The sequence below is a fragment of the Martes martes genome (genome assembly GCF_963455335.1).
Source record: "Martes martes genome assembly, chromosome: 9".
NCBI lineage: Eukaryota > Metazoa > Chordata > Mammalia > Carnivora > Mustelidae > Martes > Martes martes.
This window is the reverse complement of record NC_137896.1, coordinates 103,339,336-103,352,717: the sequence shown is the minus strand read 5'-3', so window position 1 is coordinate 103,352,717 and position 13,382 is coordinate 103,339,336. Positions and strand designations below refer to the sequence as shown.

At 48.0% G+C, this 13,382-nt stretch overlaps 1 long non-coding RNA gene across 1 annotated transcript in view; it reads right to left on the bottom strand.

The window, feature by feature from the left end:
* Positions 1 to 1,785: 1,785 nt before the first annotated feature.
* The window catches only part of LOC308348544, a 125,831-nt gene continuing 114,234 nt past the window's right edge, over positions 1,786 to 13,382 (bottom strand). The window contains exons 3-5 of the long non-coding RNA XR_013967347.1: positions 12,896 to 12,968; positions 10,562 to 10,623; positions 1,786 to 2,148 (exon numbers count right to left, since the gene is read on the bottom strand). This is a non-coding gene — a long non-coding RNA (uncharacterized lncRNA). The remainder of the gene's footprint in view (positions 2,149 to 10,561; positions 10,624 to 12,895; positions 12,969 to 13,382) is intronic.

Sequence of the window (13,382 nt, the reverse complement as noted above, 5' to 3'; positions counted from 1 at the left end):
GGGTTATTTTCAATGAGAATTGTCACAGAGGCTGGGCAAGGGGAGAGGATTTAATGCGCAAAGGGTCTGGTCTCCATTTGTCCCTCCTTCAGCTAGGGTGGCAGAGTCCTCGGATTCTTTATCCCCGGTGGCTGCAGCTTATAATAGGCTGTCCTTGGGCCATCATGGTATCTTCCGATGGTGTAATCTGGCCTCTTACTTGCTCTTCCTGCCTGTCTTTCACCTGCCAATTTTCTCCTTCCTCCTTCTCCTCATTTCTCTCCTTCTCCTTTTCCTTCCCTCTGTCCTCTTTCTCTTTCTCCTCCTTCTTCTTCTTCTTGTTTTTGTTTCTTGTTTTCCTCTGCTGCTGGGTCACACCTGGAGCTGCAGAGGGAGGAGAGCTCTTTCTGTCCTGGGGCACTGTGATCAGAACCTTTTAACCTAGTTGAGCCAATGAGCAGTGAGTTGCTGGGCACAAGGCGACAGATACTTGAGGTCTGTCATTTTGTTATCTGTTATTTTAGTTAAACCTCACAACATCTTCATCTTGGAGTGAAGTCGCTTGACCAGGGTGGCAAGTTCAGCGGGACAACAGCTGTATCTCAAACTTCCAGGAAAGAAGAACGAAGGTGTAGACGGTCAGGGAAAGAACATGGCGTGGGGCACACCTGCTGTGACCTCCATTTAAGGACATCTGCTCCCCCTTCTCTGGCACCAGCGTCCTTCCAGGACCAGCCTGTACCATTTTGGTGGACTGCCTGGACCAGTGACCCGGAATACGAACCAGCACACCCCGTGTCCACTGACCAGTCCAGGATGCGCAGATGGTCCCATCATGCCGTTCCCATGTCTGTCACCTGGGCTGCTGAGAGGACAGTCTTTGAGCTAAGCTGCTAGCAGCCAACTCACTGCCGCCTCTGGTGGAGAGTCCCCCTCAAGAGAGATGGTGTGACTGAGACCTAGTCCTGTTGACATCAGGGAGTCAAGCCAGTCCTGCACTTTTCGCGGTGACCCATACATTTCTTTCCCAGCTACTCCGAGTTGGGTTCCTTCCCTCACAGCCCAAGTGTCTGGACTTTAATGCAGGGCAAGAAGCCTGAATGCTCCCCTTCAAGCCCCCGGGGCCTGCCTGCAAGACAAGGGTGGGGGAGGAGGGTTTACGGATGACAGAAGGAGAAGTTGAGCAAACAGAGAAGGTTGTATTTTCTAAAGCGAGGACCATTTTTCTCTGTGTTTTAAACCAGAGCGTAAAAGGAAGGCCTTTTGGGATGTTTTCTGCCCTGCGGTTCTGAGCCTCTGTGTTATACTCATTTAAAAGCATTTCTGCTCCTCAGAGTGGAAAGCCAAGAGGAGAGGCAAGTGCAACAAGGCCTCTGTGAGAGGAGAAAAGAGGCATTTCTGATCAGTGGGGAAAGGTGGCTTATTCAAGAGAAAGTGCTGGGGGACACCTGGGTGGCTCAGTGGGTTAAGTGTCTGCCTTTGGCTCAGGTCATGATCTCAGTCAGGGTCCTGGGATCAAGCCCTGGTTTGGGCTCCCTGCTTAGCAGGGAGTCTGCTTCTCCCTCTCCCTCTGTCCCTCCCCCTGCTTGTGCTCTCTCTCTCTCTCTTTCTCTCTCTCTCATAAATAAAGTCTTGAAAGAAAGAAAGAAAGAAAGAAAGAACGAACGAACTGGAATGACAGGACAGGGGAGCCATCTGGAAAAAAAAAAGGTGAATCCATATTTCAATGACCTACCCAAACAAAATCTACATAGACCAACTATTGAAATGTGAAAAAAGAAAAGAAAAGGAAAGAAAAGAAATCATAAAATTTTAAAATAAAATGATATTTTTTACCTTTTCAATTCAGAAGGAGGAATGCCTTAGCACAAACACAAAATATAAAACCCCAAACAGAAAGAATTGATGAAAATGACTATACAAAAATCAAGTTTTCTCTCTGGGGCCAACCCTACCATAAACCAGCCCAAAAGTCAAATGTCAAACTGGAAAAAACGATTTTGACTAATATCACAGGCAAAGTGTGACTATCCCCAACATACACAGATTCCTATCCATCAAGAAAAGGCCAACACATCGACAAATGGGCGAAGGATGGGAACTGTAGCTGTAGGCATGGGGCTCCTGTAGGAATGACCCTCAGGCATCCGAAGAGCCGCTCGGCATCACCTGTGGGAAAAGAAATGCAATTTACATTGACACCGAGATGCCATTTATCATCGCTTGGGCCGTCCCATTCTGATCACGTGCCGTGTTCAGAAACATGACAGGAGCTCGAAGGCATCCTTGATGTCTGTAAAGCAGGACAGTTTTAGGGGAGGGCAATTTGGCAACATCCATCCCAGCTACAAACGCGCTTGTCCCTTTGCCAGTGAACCACGGCCCTGAGAATTCATCGGGCCACGCTCTCGCGGGTTGTGAGCCCGGGGCACGAGTAAAGGCTCTTCGGCAGCGTCGCCTGTGTTCGCCAAAGACTGGACACCATCCAAACGTCTGACATTCTGCAGCTGGTTAAGTGAACTAGGACAGTATGCAAACCTTTACGTAACAAAATGTAGGCACAGCCTGTGTGCAGCGAGTGGTCCTGAACCGATCCCCGGGAGTCTGGTAAGGTTGGGGGGCGCTTCTGGAGAAGAAATCCAGGGGTCTTGAGGGGTCAGCAGCAAGAGGGGCTCTTCTGCACACACTGGTCTAATCTTTTACATTTTGTGTGTATGTGGTGTGTGTGTTTTAAGATTTTATTTATTTGAGAGCGAGATCGAGAGCACGAGCAGGGAGGGGGCAGAGAGAGAGGGAGAAGTAGGCCCCCCACTGGGCAGGGAGCCCAATGTGGGGCTCCATCCCAGGATCCCAGGATTGTGACCTGAGCCAAAGGCAGACAATCAACCACCCAGGCTCAGACCTTTTACATTTTGTACTACGTTCAATGGTTAACTATTAAACATACTTTCTAAACTTGAAAAAGTGAAGTATCCCTATTCTTCTTGCATCCCAGGGACAGCCAGATATGGCAAGGGTGTGCCCAGGTGGAGGCCATCCCTCGCCCAACCCCACCTCCTGGCTTGGTCACCACTGCTTAGTCTGGCATCTGAGGTGTGAAGACAGTGGGGTCGGGGGTGGGGAGGGTCCGGCTGGCTCAGCTGCCGGTGATGGGAGGTATGCTACTTGCCCATGTCTGAGGCCTGCTCTCAGCCACTCCCCTGCCCTGAAGTCGTCACCCTGTTGTGCATTAATTAGTACACATTAATGATGGATCTTGTAGGGTCTCAAAATCCTTTTGGAGGCAGGCAGAGGAGAACACATTTATAAATTTTAAATAACTAAAAAAAAATTTGCAGTTGCTGGTGCTCACTAGGTACTTGGACGTGTGGAGGAGGGCGAGCGAACATATGCCCAGGGCACCTCCTCCTCCAGGCAGTTTTGCAATAAAACTCCACGGTTCTCCCTTCTTGCCCCACTGCAATTAAACACAGACTCTCCTGACACTGGACCTGGAGAGGTGGGGCGGGCGGGGGGAGCATTTCCAGGGAGGGGCCCTGTTTCTGCTGTGGCTTTGCACTCTATCAAGTGTCACACACTCCAGCTTCTGACCTCAGAGTCTGTCTTTTGAATTACAGCAGTTGTGGGTGACACCCTCGTGCCAAGCCCCTGGTATGCTGGCCTGGCACTCAGTTCCTTGGCTCCGGGGATAGGGCCCCGAGCGGAGAACAGACTCCTCTCTCGTGTCACAGAGGGGGCTGGCAGGAGCAAGCTCCCAGCTGTCACTCTGGGAAGGACGGGTGTCACCTTGGCACCAAAGGGCCTGGCCAGCTGCCCCGTGGATGTTTGGAGTGCACTCTCTGGGCACAGGAGCTGATGGCTGTCCTGGGACCTCTGCAAGGGTTTGGGTCTCATTGAGGCCCTCCCTGGGCCTGATGAGAGGAGGGCTGTCAGGTGGGTGCAAACAGAGGGAACCTCAGCATGACCAGCCCGACAAGCTGCCGGGCAGAGACGGTTCTGAGCTAACGACGAGCCAAGCGAAAGGCCCAGAGCAGCTCCCCTGTGGACGAACCTACTGGCATGGGCATGCACACACGTGTGTGAATGCGGGCACATGTGCCATGAGTGTGCATGTGTGAGTGTGCCCGTGCATGTGCCACGAACGCACAGGCATCAGACAGATACAGGCACCTCCCTGTATTCACACACATCTGTTCCATGGTCTGACTAGAATCCCCTTCCCAGACTGGCCTGCCTAGTGGACTTGTTACACAAAGAAAGGGCCAAAGAAATGGGCCACCAGCCCTGCAGGATCTGAATGTCTGGGTGTCTGCAGGGGCACCCCGGGCTGTTTCCCTGGGCAGAGACATTGCCGGGAGAGATGGGCTGCGGAACTATTAGGGGACAGGAAGACAGTTGTCTCCTGCATCTTTGATGTAGGAACCCCAAGGGGCGCAGCCTGGACATTGTTTTGGGCCCACTTGCCTGGCTCTGGAGGAAAAAACTCCATAGGCCCATGTGGGGTCATAAGCTTGGCCTGAGGAAAGGGGAAGAGGAAGGGAACTTTCTGAAAGGAGGAAGGAGAGAAAGAGACAGAGACAGAGCAGGAGGGAGGAACTATAAACATGGACAGGAGCAGGGAAGGAAGCCGGATGGGATTCTGGAAAGGCAAAGAGGGAATCATGTGCAAGCCTACACCTGACTTTCTCTTACGAAATCACTTGCACTCAGGTTGACAGGAATTAGCCTGAGTCCCACTGCCCAGGGCTCCTCTGGGTCTGGTTTGGCTGGATCTTTGAATCTCTAGTCATCATTTCTGGTCAACCTCAAGGAGACGGGGTGGCTGAAAGGGTCCCCTCACGATGGTGTCTGTGCTTGAGGTGGGGCTGGAGAACCTCTGTCACTTGCTAACCTACTAGGGACCTTGATGAAGTGACCTCCCTTCCCTGGGCCTCAGCAGCCCCATGTAAAAGGCAGGTTGGACGTTAACCAATAAAGTGGGCTATTAAAGCATTTATCTCTCAGGGGGTGGGGTGGGGAAGAAGAGTCTGGAAGCAGAAGCCAGGGTGTGTTTATTAAATGTGAAAATGTATGGTGACACACAGAGGATTTTTCCTGAAAAGCCAAACTGTATCTCCACAACCATCTCAGCAGGCACGACACTCCCGAACTCCACATATGAGTCGGAAGACCATTTACAGCCAGCAGAGAGGTAGGGGGTCAGCGGGCGCACGACTGGTGTGTCCCTGGGCAGGCACGTGTGTGGCTGCACATACGCATGTGTCTATACGTGTGTCTGTGTGCGCTGGGAACCGGAAGGAGCCCTGAGCAGCGTGTGGAAAGTAAAAGTAGTGAACGCTCAGCTTAAGCAATTGTTTTTCTCCTGGAGGCTAAAATTCATGGGCAGGTGGCCAACAGCCACGTTAGGATGAGAAATGCCATCTGTTTATAATAAGTTGGCAAATACATCTTGTGGGTGCAGTGAGCGTGCAGCGCACCAGAACTCATGACGCTGGCCCTGGCTCGGGGTCGGTGGCAAGCCCACCGGAGCTAAGACGCTAGTGTTCGTAAAGCCTAGCTCCACCACTCGCCTCCTTTTCCACCATCCACTTCCCTCCAGGGTGGAGAGACACGTTCCCAAAGATGGTAGCTGGAGAGCCTTCTGAGAGCCAGCGGGAACTGTGGCTCCCTCCCTGGAGGGAACCACCACAGCCACCAGAGCAGAGACTGGGGACCAGGTGGCAAGGCCCTCAGTCCCACAGATGCGGGGAGCCTGGGTCCCAGCAAAGAGTCTCCTATGAGGTCTTGGACTCTATTTGGCCTCCCAACTTCTGGAAAAGCTCTGGGCTGCCCCTGCCCTATAGCATGGTATCGTCCATCCAGTCAGCTGAAGTTTCTGGGTCTGTAGTGCCAGCCACTTTTCAGAGCAGTAGCAAATAAAATCAAAAGCCAGACCTATGTGGCAAGTGCTGTGGCCTGTCACTGCCCAGGCGTTCTGTGTGTGTTACCTCCCTGTATGCTCCAGGAAGCTTGGAAGAGACACCATCATCATGCCATTGTACAGATGGGAATGGGAAAACAGAAGCTTGGAGGGCTTACACAGCTTGCCCAAATTGCTGCCGTCGGTGGGATTTGTGTGGAGTCTGGTTTGAACCCAGGTTTTTCCAATTCTGGAGTCCCAGCTCCTTCCATGCAACTCCACAGAAGATTTCTCTTGAACTATGCAGGTCCCCGGCCACCCCTGGAGACAGTCTCTAGCCTTTCTCTGGGTCCTTCCTTCTGACCTTTGGAAACTCATATCCCCAAAGGGCACTCATTCCCTCTATTCAGAATTCAGTGAATAGTAACACGTGGTGGCCACAAAGCAAGGACATCGGACTCAAACCCAGCTGAGAACCCTGCTTTAGACTCATGCTACCCTTGGTCAAATTACTCAACCTCCCTGCCTCCAGTTCCCAATGTGTAAGATAGAGAGCGTTGAACTGTTGCCTACCCCACAGGGTGGGTGTGAAAGATAAAGGAGATAAAACCTACCCAGCTCCCTGGCCAGTGTTTGCATAGCTCTGCTAAGGAGGTATGTGTGGTGACAAATGTGATGAGGTGAGGAGGACATGTAGGCAGATGTCCCACCACCAAGTTTCATTCTTTCCCCATCTTTTGACTTCTCCCACCCCAGGATGGTGTCTGAGAAGGCTGACCAGGGGGGCTGAGACATTCACCTGCAGAGTTAACGAGCTTCTCTCCTCAGTCAGTGGAGATCATGTGGGGAGCTTGGATGTTCATGCCCTGCCCTGGCAGAGACCAGGCTCTCCTCACCTTTCCCACTCGGGTGGTATCACAGGAAACTCTCTCCCTTTTTGAGTGGTAACAAGGCCATATGGGGAGTCACAACAGGGCACTCTGACCCTCCATTTGAAGCAGTTATCAGTGGAGGCCCTCTGGGGAGCTAGAACTTCTATCCCCACCCAGCCATAAGGGAGAGGCCTCTTTTACTTTTACCTCTGTGAACAGATTCCAAGTAGGGAACCTGGACTTCCCACCTCACTGCCACCAACCATTTTCCCTTCCCCAGAGGAAGCCACCTGACACAGATGGTTAAAATAATATCCAGAATCTTGTGACACAATATTTGAAATGCCAAGTTTTCAATAGAAAATCACTCCTCATACCAACAATGAGGATGATCTCAAATTGAATGAAAATAACCCATAAATGCTAATCCCAAGATGACAGAAACGTTAGGATGATCTGACGGACATTTTAAAGCAACTACTATAAAAATGCTTCAAAGAGTAATGACAAATACTCTTGAAACAAATGACAATTTGTTCCTGGGCAAGAAAGTTAAAATAGAAAGAAGAACCCAATGGAAGTTTTAGAACTGAAAAATATAGTAACCAAAACAATAACAAAAACCCTGCCTTAATGGAGGTGCTCACCCGCAGTACCACAGGGAAACAGTGAACTCAAAGGTAGGACACTCTTCCATAGCCATTCTGGACAACAGAGAGAAGAAAATGAGCCAGAGAAAAAAGTAACAGAGCTTCTGGGATATGTGGTGCTATACCAAAAGATCTAACTTCCATGTCACTGGAGTTCTGAAAGGAGAAGAAATGAGGGCAGAACTGAAAAAGTGCTCAATTAAGTAATGGCTTAAAACTTCCCAAATGTGGCAAAAACCATAAAACCACAGATTTAAGAAGCCAAGATCTCAAACAGGATAAACCCAAAGAAATCCATATCAAGGCACATCACAAACTTCTGAAAAACAGAGAGAAAATAACATACATTGCAAACAAAGAGGAATGACACTCCACCTGTAGGGGAAGAGGGGGGAAGAAATGTGAATGACAGAAAATTGTTATGAGAAACCATGGAGGCCAGAGTGTTGCAGTGTTGAAGTGGCCAGCTCAGAATCCTACATCCAGCTGAAAGGTCCTTTCTAGTGAAAAGATCCTTCAGGAATGAGAGGGAAATCAAAGCATTCTCCAAAAATCTAAAAATATTTGTCACCAACAGACATACAGAATGAGAATGGTTAAAAGAATTTTTCTTTCTTTTTTTTTTAAAAAAGATTTAATTTTTTGAAAGATTTTATTGATTTATTTGAGAGAGATGGGGGTGGGGGAGGGTAGGTGCTACAGAGGGAGAGGGAAAAGTAGGCTTCCTGCTGAGCAGGGAACCCAATGCTTGACTCGATCCCAGGACCTTAGATCATGACCTGAGCCGAAGGCAGATGCTTAACCGACTGAGCCACCTAGCTGCCCTGCTAAAAGAGTTTTTCTTTTTCTTCCTTTCTCCCCCCCCCCCCTTTCTTTTTTAAGGATGTTATTTATTTATTTGACAGAGAGTGAGTGAGCAGGAGCAGGGGAAGGGGCAGAGGGAAAAGCAGGTTCCCTGCTGAGCAGGGAGCCCAACCTGGGTTTGAGCCCATCATGACCTGAGCTAAAGGCAGGTGCTTAACCCACTGAGCCACCCAGATGCCACTCAAAGAATTTTTCTAAACAAAGAAGGAAACAATAAAAGAAAGAGTATTGGAGCATCAGTTAGGAAGAAAGAAGATAAGGAACAGTGTTAGTAATATTGGTCATTACAAGAGCTTTTCATTTTCCTCTTGAGTTTTCAAAATTGTGTTGATGATTGAGGCAAAAACCGTTAACACCATCTAATGGGATTCTAAAAGTATGTAGAAGAAATATCTGAGACAATGGACTATTATAAACAGAGTGGGTAAAGTGACATACAGAGTGGTAAATTTTCCACACTTCACTCAAACTTGTCAAATGGTGACACTCGTAAACTGTGGTAAGTCTCAGTAAGTGCAGAGAAATCATCTGATAAAATCCAACAAATATTCCAGATAAAAACTCTTAGCCAACTAAGAGGAGATGGGAACTTCCTCATCCTGATAAGGGACATCCACTAAAAATGTATAGCTAAAATCATTTTTGGGGGGCGCCTGGGTGGCTCAGTGGGTTAAGCCTCTGCCTTTGGCTCAGGTCATGATCTCGGGGTCCTGGGATCGAGCCCCGCATCAGGCTCTCTGCTCGGCAGGGAGCCTGCTTCCCCCTCTCTCTGCCTGCCTCTCCGCCTACTTGTGACCTCTCTCTGCCAAATAAATAAAATCCTTTAAAAAAGAAAAATCAGGGATGCCTGGGTGGCTCAGTTGGTTAAGCAGCTGCCTTCGGCTCAGGTCATGATCCCAGCGTCCTGGGATCAAGTCCCACATCGGGCTCCTTGCTCAGCAGGGAGCCTGCTTCTCCCTCTGCCTGCCACTCTGTCTGCTTGTGCTCACTCTCGCTCCTCTCTCTCTCTCTGATAAATAAATAAATCTTTAAAAAAAAAAAAAAAAGAAAAATCATTTTTTTAAAAGTAGGCTCCATGCCCAACATGGGACTTGAACTCATAGCCCAGAGATCGAGAGTCAGATGCTCTACCAACTGAGCCAACCAGGTGCCCCTATAGTTTCTATAGTTACCATCATCCTTTTCTTGTTTACTTTTTAAAGGCTTATTAATTTATTTGAGAGAGAAAGAGCAAAAATACGCAGGCAGGGGGAGAGAATCTTTCAAGCAGACTCTGGACTTAGTGCAGATCCCAACGTGGGGTTTGATCTCATGACCCATGAGAGCATGACCTGAGGTGAAACCAAGAGTTGGGCGCCCAACACACTGAGCCACCCAGACGCCCCATGAGCATCATTCTTAATGATGAAAGACTGAATGCTTTCCCTCCTGAGATCAGACATTATCATAGACTCTATTCCACACTGTCCTAAAGACTCTATCCAGTGTAATATGGCAAGAAAAAGAAATCCAGAGATCCAGGTTGGAAATAGAAAAGGAAAGCTGTTTTTATTGGCTAGAGTCTACATAGAAAATCCTGAAGAACTAAAAAGCCCCTAGAACTAAAAAAGTAAGTTTAGTAAAGATACAGGATACAAGATTAATTCATAAAAATCACTTGCATTCTGTATATTTGCAGTGAACCATTGGAAATTGAAATCTTAAAAGTACTATTTACAATAGTATCAAAAAGTATAAAATAATTAGACGGAATCTGACAAAAGGTGGACAAGATCTACACATCAAAAATTATAAAACATTGCTAAAAGAAATGAAAGAGGACCTAAGTAGAGACAGAGAGAGAGAGAGGGGGACTGTGTTCATGGGTCAGAAGGCTCAGTATTTTTAAGGTATACATTCTCACCAAATTGATCTGTAACGTCAATGTGATTCTGGGAAAAATCTCAACAGGGACTTTTGTAGAAATTGACAAACTTCTTCTAAAACTCATATGGAAATGCAGAGGACTTAGAATAGTCAAAACAACTTTGCAAAGGAGGAACAAGGTTGGAGAACTAACACTGTGGGATTTCAAGACTTATTATAAAGTGACAATAATCAAACCAGTGGAGTAAACATGAGCACAGACATTAGTGGAACTTCAGAATGGAGACTAAACAGATTCACTCCTGTATGAACAACAAATTTTTGACAAAAGTGGAAAGCAGTGCCGGGAGGGAGAAATGGTAGTCTTTTCAACAAATGCCGGGGGAACACTGGGCTATCCATAGGCAAAAAAAGTGAGCTTCAATCCCTACCTCATGCCATGTAGAAAAATCAACTCAAAACAGGTCATCATAGGTTGAAATAACCACAGCTTCTGGAAGAAAACAGAAGAAAATCTTTGTGACTTTGGGCTAGGCAAAGATTTCTTAGATATATCAAAGGCATGATACAATAAAATAAAAAAAAAGTGATCTATTGGACTCCTTCAAAATTAAAAACAAAAGGAAATGAAAAGATGAGCTACGAATAGGAGAAAACATGCACAAATCATATATTTAATAAGGGGCTTGTATCCATTATATATAAAGAACTCCCAAAACCCAATAATAAGAAATCAAACAATCCAATGAAGAAATGGCTAAAATATTTACATAGACATATCACCAAAGATCTATGAATTAGAAAGAAGTGATGCAAATTATTTTCTCGAGAGATCACAGTGCAACCATTAGGATAACTATAGTGAAAGAGACTGACCACAACAAGCATTACGAGGACATGAAGCAACTGGAACTCTCGCATGCTGCTCGTGGGTTTTTAGAAATGATGGGGCTGTCATTAAACAAATCTTGCCAAACCCCATTCAAAGAATCACAGCTTAATTTCTTCCTGCCCCAATTTCTTTTGTCACACCAGTCACCTCCAGCCATAGTGAGCTTTTCCCTTCAAGCAAACTGGAGTTGATCTAGTTTATAAACACTCTTGTTGTTTTGTTCTGCTTTTTAATTTAAGGCACCAGACTGTGAATTGGTTTGGTGTGTTCAAGACAGCCCAGCCCTCCTTAGGTCCTCTTCTCCGTGGACTGGAGGTGTCTTGAAGGGTGACACAGGGCCGGGTTAAAGGAAAGAGAAGAAGGCAGAAAGCACCAGGACTCTCCACGACCTCGTCTAGACAACTTTTGGAGGATTAAAGACAACTCTGGGTGTGAGTCAGCTCCCGCCCCAGCAAGCGAGTTTCTGTCTGCTTGTGTCTCTGCCTTGGCAGTCGGAGGAAGGGCCCAGACTCTGGCCAGGAAGAATCTGCTCTCTGCTGATAAAGTCAAAGCCCCAGTACCAGGAACCATGTGGTTTTTCTGTCTTTGGAAGTTCTCCCGGTGAGGCCTGGGAGGAGAGGACACTCTCTAGGAGAAGTTACTTCCCCACGCTCCCCCCCCCCCCCAAAGCATCCTTCTCCAAATCGCCCAGGCGAGCCTTTGCACACAGCTGGGCCGAGAGACCCGGCGCCCCCGACGCTGTGGGCTCCGTTTCAGGTGCTCTGGACATGGTTTTCTCCCTTAAATATGCGAACTGCGAAGTTCCGTCCCGCCTCTTGCCCTCTGGGGATGGACGGAGGGAGGCAGCCTTGGGGGCTGGGGTGGGAGAGGGGTGGGCGTGCGGTCCGGGAAGACCCGTGGTGTGTCCGCGCGCGCCGGGATGGGGCGCTGCGTCACGGTGACCGTGGCCGCGGGAGCCCCAGACCCTGCCAAAGCAAGCCTGCTCCCTCCGCTTTGCTGCCTCTTTCTTTTCTCAAACCAGTGCCGGGGAGTTCCAAGGCTCTGAAACGGCCAGGGAAACTCTCTAGGGCGCCGATCAAACCACTCGAAGCCATGCGGATTGTTTTGTTTTGGTTTGGCGTTTTTGAGCCCATTGTTGCAGGGTAAGCGGAGCTGTCAGTCTAGAAGCCCCCCAGGAGCCCGGCGTGAGTCTGCAGAGCCCGGTATTTTTAGAGTCTGCTCTCCCGGATTGCAGCTGGTGGACCCGAGCCGGCTCCTGTGGGGCGCCCGGGGCTTTGCGGAACCTGTTGCAACCCCAAGGTGGGCTTAGCTGAAGTTTAGCACAGAGCTGGAGCCCGAGCAGTTCGAGGCAAGCACAAGGCACGCAAAACCTTTGTTCAATTTCACTTTCAATTAAACAAACAAACAAACAAACACCTCTCAACACGTTCAGATGCCATTTGGGAGGGCTGGGGGCGGGATTTATCAAAGATTTATAAATGGGGTGATCTAGTAAAAATAAAAATTGTCCCATCGTTTCACAGGATGGCAGTCTATTTTGCTTTTCTTTGGCAATTATCCATGATTGAGCTATTGATTAAAATACACCTTACGAAGTACATGTATTTCTATGGAATGTCTCCCTAAGTATTTGCTGACTTGCTTCTGAATTACGTGCCTGGTTAAGCGGACCCTGGGAAGGGAATTGCTTCTCCTTCACGCAGGTGCTCTCTGCACCACTGCCTGTGGCTGGGGTCTGGGCTGCTGTAGGCTTTGTCTTTTGCTCTGTCTGGGGAGCCCAGCACAGGACTTAGCTCCGGGAGGCTCTCATTCATATCCACTGGGGACCCCTAGCTGGTCATCTGTAAAATGGGACAATAGGTGTTGTTCTTACCCGCCTGAGAGTCTCCTTTACAGATCCAATTCATAAAGGATGGGCAACCTGCTGGTTTCCCCTTCTTTGCCATCTGTGAAGCAAAGGAAAGAGTACAAATTTAGCAGTGATGACTCCGTTGTTTTACTTAAAAAAAAAAAAAAGAGCCATCCTTAGAAAATAGTAACATCTGTTAATTCTGGAATGTGGTTACTCAGGTGTTCCTTACATCATTCTCTTTATTTTTCTATATCTTTTGAAGTTTCCTGCCCCAATAAAAGAAGAGGCAAGAGAATTTTTGAAAAGACTTGAATGAAATCTAGTCTCCTGCAGTTGGACTTTCTCTGGTTCTGGATACAGGAAAATGCTTAGTAAACCCCAGAGTCCTGAGACTTTGTAAGGAGAGGCGTTACTATTATTCATCTTGTTTCTGTTCTCTCCACTGCTCTAGGAATTTACTGATACCGAGCAGTAGCCTTCCCCGCTATGCCCCTCCCCACTGTGGAAG